Here is a 13198-nt window from a genome sequence, read left to right as displayed (position 1 = left end):
TGCGGGAATGGAGAAATGGGAGTTTTAAGCGGCTGGCGCCTGGTTGTTTCTGCCGTCTGTGGCTGGATCACTGCCACAAGGGGCACTGCTGAGACGGACTATTCTGTGACTGCAGAGGGTACAGGGGGATTCCGCAATCAAACTGCAACATACCTGTGCACTAACTTGGAAGGCAGTGAATCGCCTATCAGTAGCCTTACCTGAGCATACTGACTCCCAGAGTTTTAACCACCTGTGTCCTCTTGCATCAGAGGATAGAGCTGAGCATTAATACCCCATAGCTTTTACTGTAACACCGGGAGAGCCTCCCTACACCCTGTGTAGCAATATAGCCTTGGGAGAAGATATGGGCAGAAAAAGCAGGAAGCCATCCCCGTCACCATCTGGCTCCTCGACTACTTGAAGAGATGGCGACATCCAAAAATTTCTGACAAACTTTTTTTTTTTTTTTTTTTAAATCCGGTTCATTTTTATTAATTAACCAACATGGTTACATAACACAAATAGTCATTTTCCCCGCAAACACAATACAGAAAAAAGGAACAGAACCAACCAGTCACAAAAACAGCACCTAAGTGATACAGTAAAAAGTGCACCTGCAGTTCATACCAAACAGCCATACAGGTCGCGATTTATCCATTCCAATTCAGTATAATACTCTACCCCTGACATAAAATACCCCACATAATTTTCAGCAACCATATACATTCCAGATATGTAATTCCACCCTGCCTCGATACACCATTAAACAGTTGAGGATAAGGATCTCGTTCCCCATACAGTCCTGTAGCAGCGCTGAGGAGGAAATAACCGGACCATACAGCCATGACCCCCAAATTTTATAGAATTTCTTCAATGCATTTCTTTTAAGTTATACTCCCCTCTCCAACTGAAGTATCGCGTTAACTCTCTCTCTAAGATCTCCTATAGCCGGAGGAGCCGGATCCAACCAGTGATAAGCCAATAATTTCCTGGCCTGATATAAAAGTCGTCTAATACCAAACGTCATCGGTGAGGGGGTGGGGAACCTCCCGACCTTTTTATGTGGCCCCTGGGCAGATTCCTGGGGGCGGCAGTCCTGGGGCCACCGGCCCTTTAAATCACCACATGTGCTGCTTGTGCGAACCAATGGGCTCTCCCGCTGTCCAGTGTCGGCATGCTGACTGGTGTGTGCCTGCCCCTCTGCCCTCCGGAGCGGTGTGCCTGCCCCTCTGCCCTCCGGAGCGGTGTGCCTGCCCCTCTGCCCTCCGGAGCGGTGCGCCCGCCCCTCTGCCCTCCGGAGCGGTGTGCCTGCCCCTGCTCTCCAAGGCTGTGTGTCCGGCACCTGCCCTCTGTGCGTTCTGTGTACCACCCCCTAGCGTTGTGTGCAACGCTCAGTGCTATCCTCCCAACCCCTCCCCCCCCCACCCATGCTGTGTATAACACCAGGTTTGTGTCCCCCCCCCCCCCCCCCAGTGATGTCAGGGCTCTGCAAGTACTGTGTGCAGCCCCCCCCCCACCCCCGTGCCCTCCCACTGCTGTGTATCACCACCAGTGTTGTTTTCCCCCAGTGATGTCCTTGCCCTTAGTAGTGATGTCTGTGCTCTGAAAGTGCTGTCAGTGCCCAAAGTCCTCCCAGTGATGTCTGTGTTCCTCCCCAGCCCCTCTTGTGATGTCTGTGCCCCCCAGCCACTCTTGTGATGTCTGTGCCCTCAGTGATGTTTGAGCCCTCAGCCCCTCTTGTGATTTCTGTGCCCCCAGCCCCTCGTGTGATGTGTATGCCCCCTCAGCCCCTCTTGTGTTTGCCTCCATCGTCTCCTGTGATGTGTATGCTTCAGCGTCTCCTGTGACTTATATATAACATTGGAGATGCTGGGGGCATATACATCACAGGAGACACTGGGGGCATACACAACACAGGAGGGGCAGGGGGCATTTCCATCACAGGAGGGGCTGGGGGCATACGTATATGTCCCTAGCCTCTCATGTGATGTATGTGCCCCCAGTGTCTCCTGTGATGTATATACAGCAGTCCCAGAGTCTCCTATGCGATGTATATGCCTTCAGCATCTCCTGTGATGTATATAGAGCGTCCGTTATGTGATGTATATGGTTTACCAATCTTATTATCACAAGGAGTTGACTGTGCTGCAGACCGAAACAAACCTGAAAAAGCAGCTGTGAGAAGAAACATGATTAGTATCATCAAACATAACAGCCACACCACAGAGAAGCAGCTCCGGCCACCACAGTACAGCCGAGTTAATTAATTGTTTGACCAAATATAGCAGGGTCAGTTTTACATTGATAATTTTGCGCAGCCCCCAAAGGTTGCTAGAAGTTTCCAGATGTCCAAATGGCCCCCAGCTGAAAAAAGGTTACCCACCCCTGCCCTATATAGTAGTGCCAATGTTTGGTATGAAGGTCTGTTTTTGGAATAGTAGCCTGTGTCCACAAAAGCCACTGGGTATCTCCATTTGATAAGAGTCTTCACCAATTTACCTGCATCGTATGCCTCATCCTTTCCCCACCCCTTAAAATGCTGCATTTACGCTGCAATGTAGTAGAGCCACAGGTTAGGGACTTCCTCCTTCCCTCTATGCAGAGTCTTCAGGTGAATTCTTGCCTGCTGCTTTTTACACAGGAGTTCTCGAAACCAGGGCTGTGGAGTCGGAGTCTGAGTCGTGGAGTCGGAGTCGATATAAAATGCACAGACTCCGACTCCTAAAATATATAATAAATTGGGGACAGTAGTTCAATGCAGAATGTGCTGAATATTTTTTCATAGGAATTTGGGAAAGTTATGAAATGTCCTATAAATGGCTGTTCTATTCCTGATCTAAGGCTACATTCACACACAGCGTTGTTGCAGCGGTTTTTGAGGATACATTTTTCACCTGCAAAAGCAGATCAGCTTTTTAAAAAACAGCATCACCTGAAAGGTTTTTGAGCTCATAGATAATGCTTTCGACAGCAAAATCAGATTAGAAAAACACCACACAATCTGACATGCTCATTTTTTGTGAGGATTTGTTTTGAGCCCAAAAACGGATCCTCACAAAACGATGTGTCTGAATGTCCTATCTTGAAACCTATTTCCTTTGCTGGGATGCCCAGAGTCACTGCATTTCACTGAATTATTTTGCCATCAATGTTCGATATGTTTGTGGTAAGAAAGCAATTGTTACCAAGATAGTGGCAGTAAAAGATACTAAATCTCATCACACCGGCCAGTTTCTCCAGGCCTTAGTGGAAAAAGCTCTGCAAGATTATGAACTCAAAGAACAGGTTCTTGCTATTGTAACGGACAATGCTTCAAACATAAGTACAATTAAACTGATGAATGTGAGTGATCAGCAACAGCTAGGAGAAAATGTAGGATTCAGTATGTGTGAGGCCACAGTGCTGCTCATGTAACTGAGGAAGAAGCAGATATTACAACCGAAGAACAGCAAAATGATACTTTAGGATTAGATGATCTTGTTGAAGCTGCTTCAAAACACTTTCATATTCATCACATGCGCTGTGTTGTACACACGCTGCAGCTGGCAATAAGAGAGAATCTGCAAGAGGGACCCTCTGTTTCACACATCCGGCTTTTCGCCGGTTTGACGGATGCGGCGCACTCCAGTACAGTGTATACAGTACAGTAGCAGCGCGACAAACTCCGGTCACATGCTGTCATGTGACCGGAGCATGTGATCCGGAAGTTGTGGCGCTGCCACTGTACTGTATCGTACTGTACTGGCGTGCGCCGCATCCGCCAAAGCGGCAAAAAGCCGGATGTGTGAAACTGGGCGGACATTCTAGAAATCTAATTGGAAAAGTGAGGAAGTTGGTGATTGCCGCCAGAACCCCTAAAATTGATTCCATCTTGAAGAGACGTGCTGGGAAAGGGGCAATTATTGATCAAACCACTCGGTGAGGCAGCACTTATTTAATGACTGAGCGATTGCTTGAACTAAAATTGTTTCTTATAGATATGGTGAACCCTCAAGTAACCTTTTAAATGAAGGTCAATGGACACAGGTGGCTGAATTGAAGGAATTGCTTAATCACCCATTTACCATGAATACAAAATTACAAGTTGAGTATTTAACTCCTGGCATTTTCATAAGGGAGTGAAAGAACTTGCTATTTTGCCTGTCCCAAAGATGAGGTTTAATCGCAGATGGCTTTTCTGCTTCAATGAAACGAAGAGAGACACAGCTATTGGAAAATAAAATTCGTCTGGCAACTGTTTGTGAACCCAAGTCATCGTATACTACTTGATGATCAACAGCTTACTAAAGGAAAAGAAGTTGTGACTGAGGTAGCAGTTAGGATGAGTGGCTACAGGACTGGCAGGCGCAATAGGACTTGGGTGCTGACAGTGCTACTGCTGCCATATCGTCATCCTCATCAGATGAGTTTAACTTTGACAAGTATTTGGATGACGTGGAGCAGGCAAAGCGTTGCCACAAGGAAAAAGATTTCACTCCGTCTCCCATAGCAGCAGATTGACCAGATTTCAGCAACATTTTTCACTTGCTCTCAAAGAAATAGAAAACTTCAACCGTTCATCAAAACTGACTGTGCATGAGGCAAATCCTTTATACCCGGAAATTGTTAGAGATGTTGCCCATGTGGTTACGGCTTTGCCTCCAACCCAAGTTACTGTAGAGAGGTTGTTCTCTAGCCTTAAAATTATTAGGTCAGATTTGAGGTCATCTGCGAAGGAGGATCTGATGGAGGCAATTCTATTTCTTACAACAAATTCATAGACTGCACAAATGTTATTTAGTATGTTTTTGTTGAAAACTGTTTTTGCCACTTACATAGTGTATTACATAGTGTTATATAAGTGGCAAAAAACAGTTTTCAACAAAAACATACATACTAAATAACATTTAGTATATTGCTTATATTTAAGTGAAAAATGTATTGTAGAGCAATGTGAACATCAGACATGTAATCATTTTTGTGATACAATAATCAAGATATTTAGATAAAATATATTTATTGGAATACAACTTTAGAACACAAAAAAACTCTGTAGTAAATATGTAAGAGAGTAAGATAATATATTAGTACAGACCAAAGGTTTGCACACACCCTCTCATCTTGAGAACATCTGTTAAAAAGGAGACTTTGTGCAGCAGGCCTTCATGGTAAAATAGCTGCTAGGAAACCACTGCTAAGAACAGGCAACAAGCAGAAGAGACTTGTTTGAGCTAAAGAACACAAGGAATGGACATTAGACTAGTGGCAATCTGTGCTTTGGTCTGGTGAGTCCAAATTTGAGCTCTTTGGATCCAACCACTGTGTCTTTGTAGAAAAGGTGAACAGATGGACTCTACATGGCTGGTTCTCACCGTGAAGCATGGAGGAGGAGATGTGATGGTGTGGGGGTGCTTTGCTGGTGACACTGTTGGGGATTTATTCAAAATTGAAGGCATACAGAACCAGCATGGCTACCACAGCATCTTGCAGCGGTGTGTTATTCTATCTGATTTGCGTTTTAGTTGGACCATAATTTATTTTTCAACAGGACAATGACCCCAAACACACCTCCAGGCTGTGTAAGGGCTATTTGATTAAAGTCCCTGTCTCACACGCACACACACACACACAGATAATTCTGTGGTTGCAGTGAAATTGTGGACAATCCGTGTCAGGTTTGGCTGTGTACAAATGGTATATAAATAGCCACTGGTACTGTACCACACTCAGGATAAACGTAAATAACAGAATAGCAATCTGGGGTACAAAATAATAAAATATAACTTTTAATAGAATTCCTTAAAAGGAAGCAGGAGATCCTTACTTCACAGAAGTTATCTTAAAACCAAAAACACATATAAACTCCACTTCCAGCCTATAGGATCCTCATAACCTCCTGGGCGTCACAATGGTCCTATAATGGACTTATCATATGGTCCCCTTAACTAGGATTGAGGTCCTGATGTCCCTGTTCTCCCAACGCATTTCTTACATAGGTAATCGTCAGGGGAGTCTATATCAGGTGTCGGTCCTTGTACACAAGGACTGGACAGGACATGCTGTGAAATATAAACAAACAAACAAAATAAGGTACTTATAGTAAAGGATCAGCTTACCATGCAAACCGCTAGAAAATATGCTAGCAGGGACCCAACGGACGGCAGCAGCGGGCCTTCAAAACACTGCGCACTGCTACGATGCGCCCGCCATCTTTTAAATCCCTGCTAGGCCGCCTACGTGTGACGCCGCAACAGTGCCAACCCTCCCACACTTCCGGGTCGCACCGTGGAACGCATGCTTGAAGCGCAAACATCAGACTGTGACGTAGCCAGCGCATGCGCAGATACTCGCTGATAAAGAAAAAACATTAGTGAGTAGTGCAAAACGTCACGCCCCCTCATACAATGCAGGGGGACTTTAAATACTAAACGTTGGGCTTAGAGCAGCACCCGTCTCCTACAGTAACCACTGCGTAAGGGGCTGTCAAGGCTCAAAACAACCTTTTGAACCGAAAAAATGTGAGTGTTAGAAATAACCACCACTCACATGTTGTACCAGATATATGGCAGGCAAAATAGGCTCAGAGACCCAATGAAAGGATAACGACCTCAGCCCAGCTCTCATATTATCTTTTCTCCCTCCTTTTTTGCTAAGGTCGTTATCCTTTCATACTGTCATCTGCTGGATCCATTTTTGCGACCTGAAGGAAGAAATCATGAAACAAGCCTGCACTAAAGGTCCGATGGACTTTAATGGTGCACAAGTTCACTTCTTAGCAGGCCTGTCCAGAGTGACATTATTGAAGCGGAGAGCACTGAGACCACTTCTGAACACCCTGAGGGAGAGGATTATCTCATATACCTGGGGATTCCCCTTCCAACTTCAGGTCCGTACTCAGCAGGCCTTTGTGTTCGGGCCTTTTTAAATGGCATGAATTTCCATGATTTTGTCATCACTGACTGGCCAGTGAATCCATTCACCCTGCAGGACTGAGTGTCACTCACAGATGCCCAGTTCTACTGCAGAGGGAGAGACAACCTCCTGTCCGCCACATATGAACGAACAATGAATGGCTGTGCAAGTTCACGTTACTTACACCTCAGAGACTGCTGTGATCTGAGATTCCTGACCATAGCACAGCGTCTTGGGCTTAGCCAATTGTTATTGATCGCCGCAGTTTAGTTGAATTAGGGCTGCTTCTCACTTGTGAGTTTCTCGCAGTAGAGCAATGCGAGAAAAACTCGCATTGTAATCGGACACATGTTAGTGAATGATTCAGCTCTCATCTGCGATTTTTTTTTTTTTTTTTTTTTTTTCTCTCAGTCCAAATTGGACTGAGAAAAAAAATCGCAGCATGCTGCTTTTTTGCGAGTTTCTCGCACCATTTGTCCCAATGATTTCCTATGGAAGGGGATTAAAAGTAGGATCTCACACGCGCACCAGCGTTCACATTTGCGAGTGTGGCAGTAACTTCGCTCATTAAATATTCAACAAATGAATGTGACATCACATTCCCAAAGGTAAATTAAATGACACATGTGTAATAGCTTTTATATAATTAAGATGTTGCATGAAACTAGCATCGCAAACGCGACACACACGCGAGCAAAAAGCATCGCAGTTGCATTGCACTCGCACCTAACGTGAACTAAAATCAGCCGAGTATTTTTCAGCCCAGTCGGACCGATTTTACTCGCATAGATGTGTTTCCAGCCTTATACAGTGGGTACAGCCATTTGTAAATTCAAAAAGTTCATTTTTTTTTCTCATTAATGTACACTCTGCACCCCATCTTGACAGAAAAAAACAGAAATGTAGAAATTTTTGCAAATTTATTAAACAAGAAAAACTGAAATATCACATGGTCATAAGTATTCAGACCCTTTGCTCAGACACTCATATTTAAGTCACATGTTGTCCATTTCCTTGTGACCCTCCTTGAGATGTTCTACTCCCTTCATTGGACTCCAGCTGTGTTTTAATTAAATTGACAGGACTTTATTTAAAAAAGGCACATACCTGTCTATATATGACAGAGGTGAGGAACCTTTTTACTGCCGGGGCCATTTTGAATTTTCCACCAACATTCGGGGGCCGCACCAAATTTATCAACTTGACCCTGCTATATTTAGTCAAACAATTAAGCGGGCTTTACACGCTGCGACATCGCTAGCATTTGCTGGCGATGTCAAGCGCGATAGCACCCGCCCCGTCATACGGCCGATATGTGGTGATCGCTGCCGTAGCGAACATTATCACACAGCAGGCGTCCAATAGGAGCGGAGGAGCGGAGGTGAGCGGGACGTAACTTCTCGTTCACCACCTTTCCGCTTTGCCGGTGAAGGCAGGTAAGGAGTTGTTTGTCGCTCTTGCGGTGTCACACACAGCGATGTGTGGTGCCGCAGGAACGAGGAACAACATCGCTAATAAGCAGAAAACAATTTTTTGTTTCAGGACGACCTCTCCGCGGCAAGGCTATTTTGACCTCTTTTGCGATCGTTTTAAGGTGCTCAAAAGTGTCACACACTGCGATCTCGTTAATGAAGCCGGATGTGCGTCACAAACTCCTTTTTGCCTTCACTTTGCGGTCCAGCTCACCCCCACACCATCTCGATTTGGTTCAGGCCAGGTCATCTGGCGTAGTACCCCATCACTTCCTCCTTAGTCAAATAGCCCTTACCACAGCCTGGAGGTGTGTTTGGGGTCATTGTCCTGTTGAAAAATAAATGATGGTCCAACTAACCCCAAACCGGATGGAATAGCATGCCGCTGCAAGATGCTGTCAGTATGCTTTCAATTTTTAATAAATCCCCAACCGTGTCACAAGCAACCCCCACACTATCACACCTCCTCCTCCATGCTTCACGGTGGGAACCAGGCATGCAGAGTCCATCAGTTTACCTTTTCTGCGTCGCACAAAGACACAATGGTTGGATACAAAGATCTCAAATTTGGACTCCTCAGACCAAAGCACAGATTTCCACTGGTCTAATGTCCATTCCTTGTGTTCTGTAGCCCAAACAAGTCTCTTCTGCTTGTTGGCCTGTCCTTAGCAGTGGTTTCCTAGCAGCTATTTTACCATGAAGGCCTGCTGCACAAAGTCTCCTCTTAACATTTGTACTAGAGATGTGTCTGCTGCTAGAACTGTGTGGATATTGACCTGGTCTCTAATCTGAGCTGCTGTTAACCTGCGAATTCCGAGGCTGGTGACACGGATAAACTTATTCTCCGCAGCAGAGGTGACTCTTGGTCTTCCTTTCCTGGGGCGGTCCTCATGTGAGCCAGTTTCCTTGTAGCGTTTGATGGTTTTTTTGCCACTGCTACTTGGGGACACTTTTTCAAAGTTTTCCCAATTTTTCGGACTGACTGACATTCATTTCTTAAAGTAATGATGGCCACTCGTTTTTCTTTACTTAGCTGCTTTTTTCTTGCCATAATTACAAATTCTAACAGTCTTTTCAGTAGGACATTCAGCTGTGTATCCACCAGACATCTGCACAACACAACTGATGGGGCCCAACCCCATTTATAGGCAAGAAACACCCTATATTAAACCTGACAGGGCACACCTTGAAGTGAAAACCATTTCCGATGACTACCTCTTGAAGCTCATCAAGAGAATGCCAAGAGTGTGCAAAGCAGTAATCAAAGCAAAAGGTGGCTACTTTGAAGAACCTAGAATATAGGACATATTTTTCAGTTGCTTTACACTTTTTTTTGTTAATTATTTCATTCCACATTTACACGCTTTACCACGCTACCATATATCTTACGATGTGTCGGCGGGGTCACGTCGTAAGTGACGCACATTCGGCATTGTAAGTTACAATTGAAGCATGTAACAGCTACGTGCGATTTGCTGATTGAACGGTATAACGTTCATCGCATGCACGTCGTTTCTATTCCTTAAAATTGAACGTCAGGTTGTTCATCGTATCCGGGGGTAGCACACATCGCAGTGTGTGACACCCTGGGAACGATGAACAGATCATACCTGCGTCCTGCGGCTCCCGGCCGGCTATGCAGAAGGAAGGGGATGGGCGGGATGTTTACGTCCCGCTCACCTCCACCCCTCCGCTTCTATTGCCGGCTGCCGGGTGACGTCACTGTGACGCCGAACGTCCCCTCCCACTCCAGAAAGTGGATGTTCGCCCCTCAGATTGAGGTCGTATGGACGGGTAAGTACGTGTGACGGGAAAGATTCGTTTGTGCGACATTTTCAACAATTTGAACATGCCGCACATACGATGGGGGCGGTTTACGATCGCATACGATATCTTATGCTGAATCGTAACATGTAAAGCAGGGCTTAAATTCATAGTTTTGATGCCTTCAATGTGAATCTACAATTTTCAGTCATGAAAATTAAGAAAACTCTTTTGAATGAGAAGGTGTGTCCAAACCTTTGGTCTGCACTGTACATCCCAGGAGAGCTTCGGGCCATGTACATCCCAGGAGGAGCTGGGGCATGGAGAGCACGAGGAGGCGGCACGGACAGCACTAGGAGACAGCACGGGGTACACAGCACTGAGGGGGTACACACAGCACTGAGGGGGTACACAGCACTGGACGTGGGAGTGCAGGGGGGCAAGCGATGGATTGTGGACTTATAGTACTGGGGAGGGGGGAGGAGGAGTCACTCAGCACAGGAACGGGAGGCATGTACAGCAGGAAGGCCGGTAAATCTGTTGCAACTCTTCCTCTGTGACAGGAGCGCAGCGCGCTGCTTACCCCACCCACAAGATAAGCCCTGAGCACGCTAGCAGAGCCTAGAATGTACGGGCTGCAGTCATGTTCCGGAAGGAGCCCGTACATACTAGCGTCTTCAGTAGTAAGTCTGTTACAATGTACGGGCTGTTATCAGAATGTGGAAGGAGCCCGCACATTCTAGCTTCTACCCAGAGTGCGTGCGCTTCCTCACATCACGCACTGGGATTTAAAGGCCTGGCGGCCAGCAAAAGCGGTTCCTGGAAATGTGCACGGGGGCCGCAGAAAAAGTCATCGTGGGCCGGAAGTTCCCCACCCCTGATATAAGACCTCACAGTGCATGTCAGACCAAATGAGAATAATGAGGTCAAAGGAACTGCCCAAGGAGCTCAGAGACAGAATTGTGTCAAAGCACAGATCTGGCCAATGTTACAAAAGAATTTCTGCAGTACTCCAGTTGGGCCTTTATGGCAGAGTGGCCCGACCGAAGCCTCTCCTCAGTGCAAGACATATGAAAGCCCGAACACAGTTTGCAAAAAAAATACATGAAGCACTCCCAGACTATGAGAAATAAGATTCTCTGGTCTGATGAGTTGAACATAGAACTTTTTGGTGATAATTCTAAGCGGTATGTGTGGAGAAAAAAACAGGCACTGCTCATCACCTGCACAATACAGTCCTAACGGTGAAACATGATTGTCAACTGCAGGGACAAGACGACTGGTTGCAATTGAAAGAAAGATTAATGCGGCCAAGTGCAGAGATATCCTGGGAGAAAACCTCTTCCGGAGGGATCTGGACCTCAGACTTGGCCGAAAGTTCACCTCCCAACAAGACAATGACCCTAAGCACACACGTAAAATAACAAAGGAGTGGCTTCAGAACAATTCTGTGACCATTCTTGTCTGGCCCAGCCAGAGCCCTGACCTAAACCCAATTGAACATCTCTGGAGAGACCGGAAAATGGCTGTCCACCAACCTTTATCATCCAACACGACAGAACTAGAGAGGATCTGCAAGAAAGAATGGCAGAGGATCCAGAAACTTGTTGCATCATTTCCAAGAAGACTCATGGCTGTACTAGCTCAAAAGGGTGCTTCTACTCAATACTAAGCAAAGGGTCTGAATACTTATGACCATGTGATATTTCAGTTTTTCTTGTTTAATAAATTTGCAAAAATTTCTACATTTTGTTTTGTTGTTTTTTTTTCTGTCAAGATGGGGTGCAGAGTGTACATTAATGGGAAAAAGAACTTTTTGAATTTTACCAAATGGCTGCAATGAAACAGTGAAAAATTTAAAGGGGTCTGAATACTTTCCGGACCCACTGTACATGGTATTTACATAGAGCGTGTGGAGAATCGCTTTCCTCACGTTAAAATTCGTTATGTTCGGTGTTCATATTGTTTTATTGTAGTTTGGAGAGGCGGCGATATGATTTTTAATCTAATAATCCCTTAGCATTGTGTGTTTATAAGCTGACTTGCCTTCATCCCACACAACTTAACCTTGTTAAACTCACTAAGTGCTCAAAACAGGACCTGCGACTTGGTTTTGTATTCTCTATACCGGTGACGTCTGCTTGTTTTATAATTATTTTACCGTCTGGTCGTCCTGTTGAGTTTTATGATGTCGCCTTAAAAGACATACTCCACGTAGGGCAACTTGTCTCACATACAATTCTTTTTCTTGGGGGAAAGATCCCTTTGCAGTTTAAGGGACCTCTGCCTGTTATCATTCTGAACCTAGGAGTGAGAACTTGGCCTAACTTTGTGCATAGGCTCTGGCATTTCTTTTCTTAACTCCCCTTTCCAATCCCTTCTTTCCCTTTCTTCCCTATTTTGCTTATCTCTTTCCCATTTACTCTTTTTTTTTTTTTTTTTTTTTCCTTCTCTTCCTCTTCTATCCCTCCTAGCATTGCTGTGATTCGACTTACTTGTAGTCCTCTTTCCCCCCCTCTCCCCCTCGCTGCAGGCACTAAAGGCGGCGTTACACGATACGATATATCGTGCGATATGTCGTCAGGGTCACGGAATTGGTGACGCACATCCGGCATCGTTAGAGATGTCATACCGTGTGACCGCGCCGAACGACTGTTAACGAGCAAAAATACTCACCTTATCGTTGCTCGTTGACACATTGTTCCTTTCCATAATGTCGTTCCTCCTTCTGCGCGCTGGTTGTTCGTCGTTCCCGTGGCAGCACACATCGCTACGTGTGACACCCCGGGAACGGCGAACAACAACTTACCTGCGTCCCGCCGGCAATGAGGAAGGAAGGAGGTGGGCGGAATGTTACGGCCCGCTCATCTCCGCCCCTCCGCTTCTATTGGGCGTCTGCTGTGTGACGTCGCTGTGACGCCGAACATTCCTCCCCCTTCAGGAAGAGGATGTTCGCCGCCCACAGTGAGGTTGTTAGGGAGGTAAGTACGTGTGACGGGGGTTTAACGACTTTGTGCGCCACGGGCAATGAATTGCCCGTGATGCACAAACTCCGGGGGTGGGTGCGATCGCATGATAAATCGTTGCGT

At 45.8% G+C, this 13198-nt stretch overlaps 1 protein-coding gene across 2 annotated transcripts in view; it reads left to right on the top strand.

Moving 5' to 3' along the window:
- Positions 1 to 13198, top strand: part of LOC142303305 (RUN and FYVE domain-containing protein 1-like) — a 341419-nt gene that overhangs the window by 90690 nt on the left and 237531 nt on the right. The gene's annotated exons all lie outside the window — the stretch shown is intronic.

This window comes from Anomaloglossus baeobatrachus, chromosome 4 (assembly GCF_048569485.1).
Source record: "Anomaloglossus baeobatrachus isolate aAnoBae1 chromosome 4, aAnoBae1.hap1, whole genome shotgun sequence".
Taxonomy (NCBI): domain Eukaryota; kingdom Metazoa; phylum Chordata; class Amphibia; order Anura; family Aromobatidae; genus Anomaloglossus; species Anomaloglossus baeobatrachus.
Note: the sequence above shows the minus strand (reverse complement) of the source record. Positions and strands in the feature narration are given on the sequence as shown.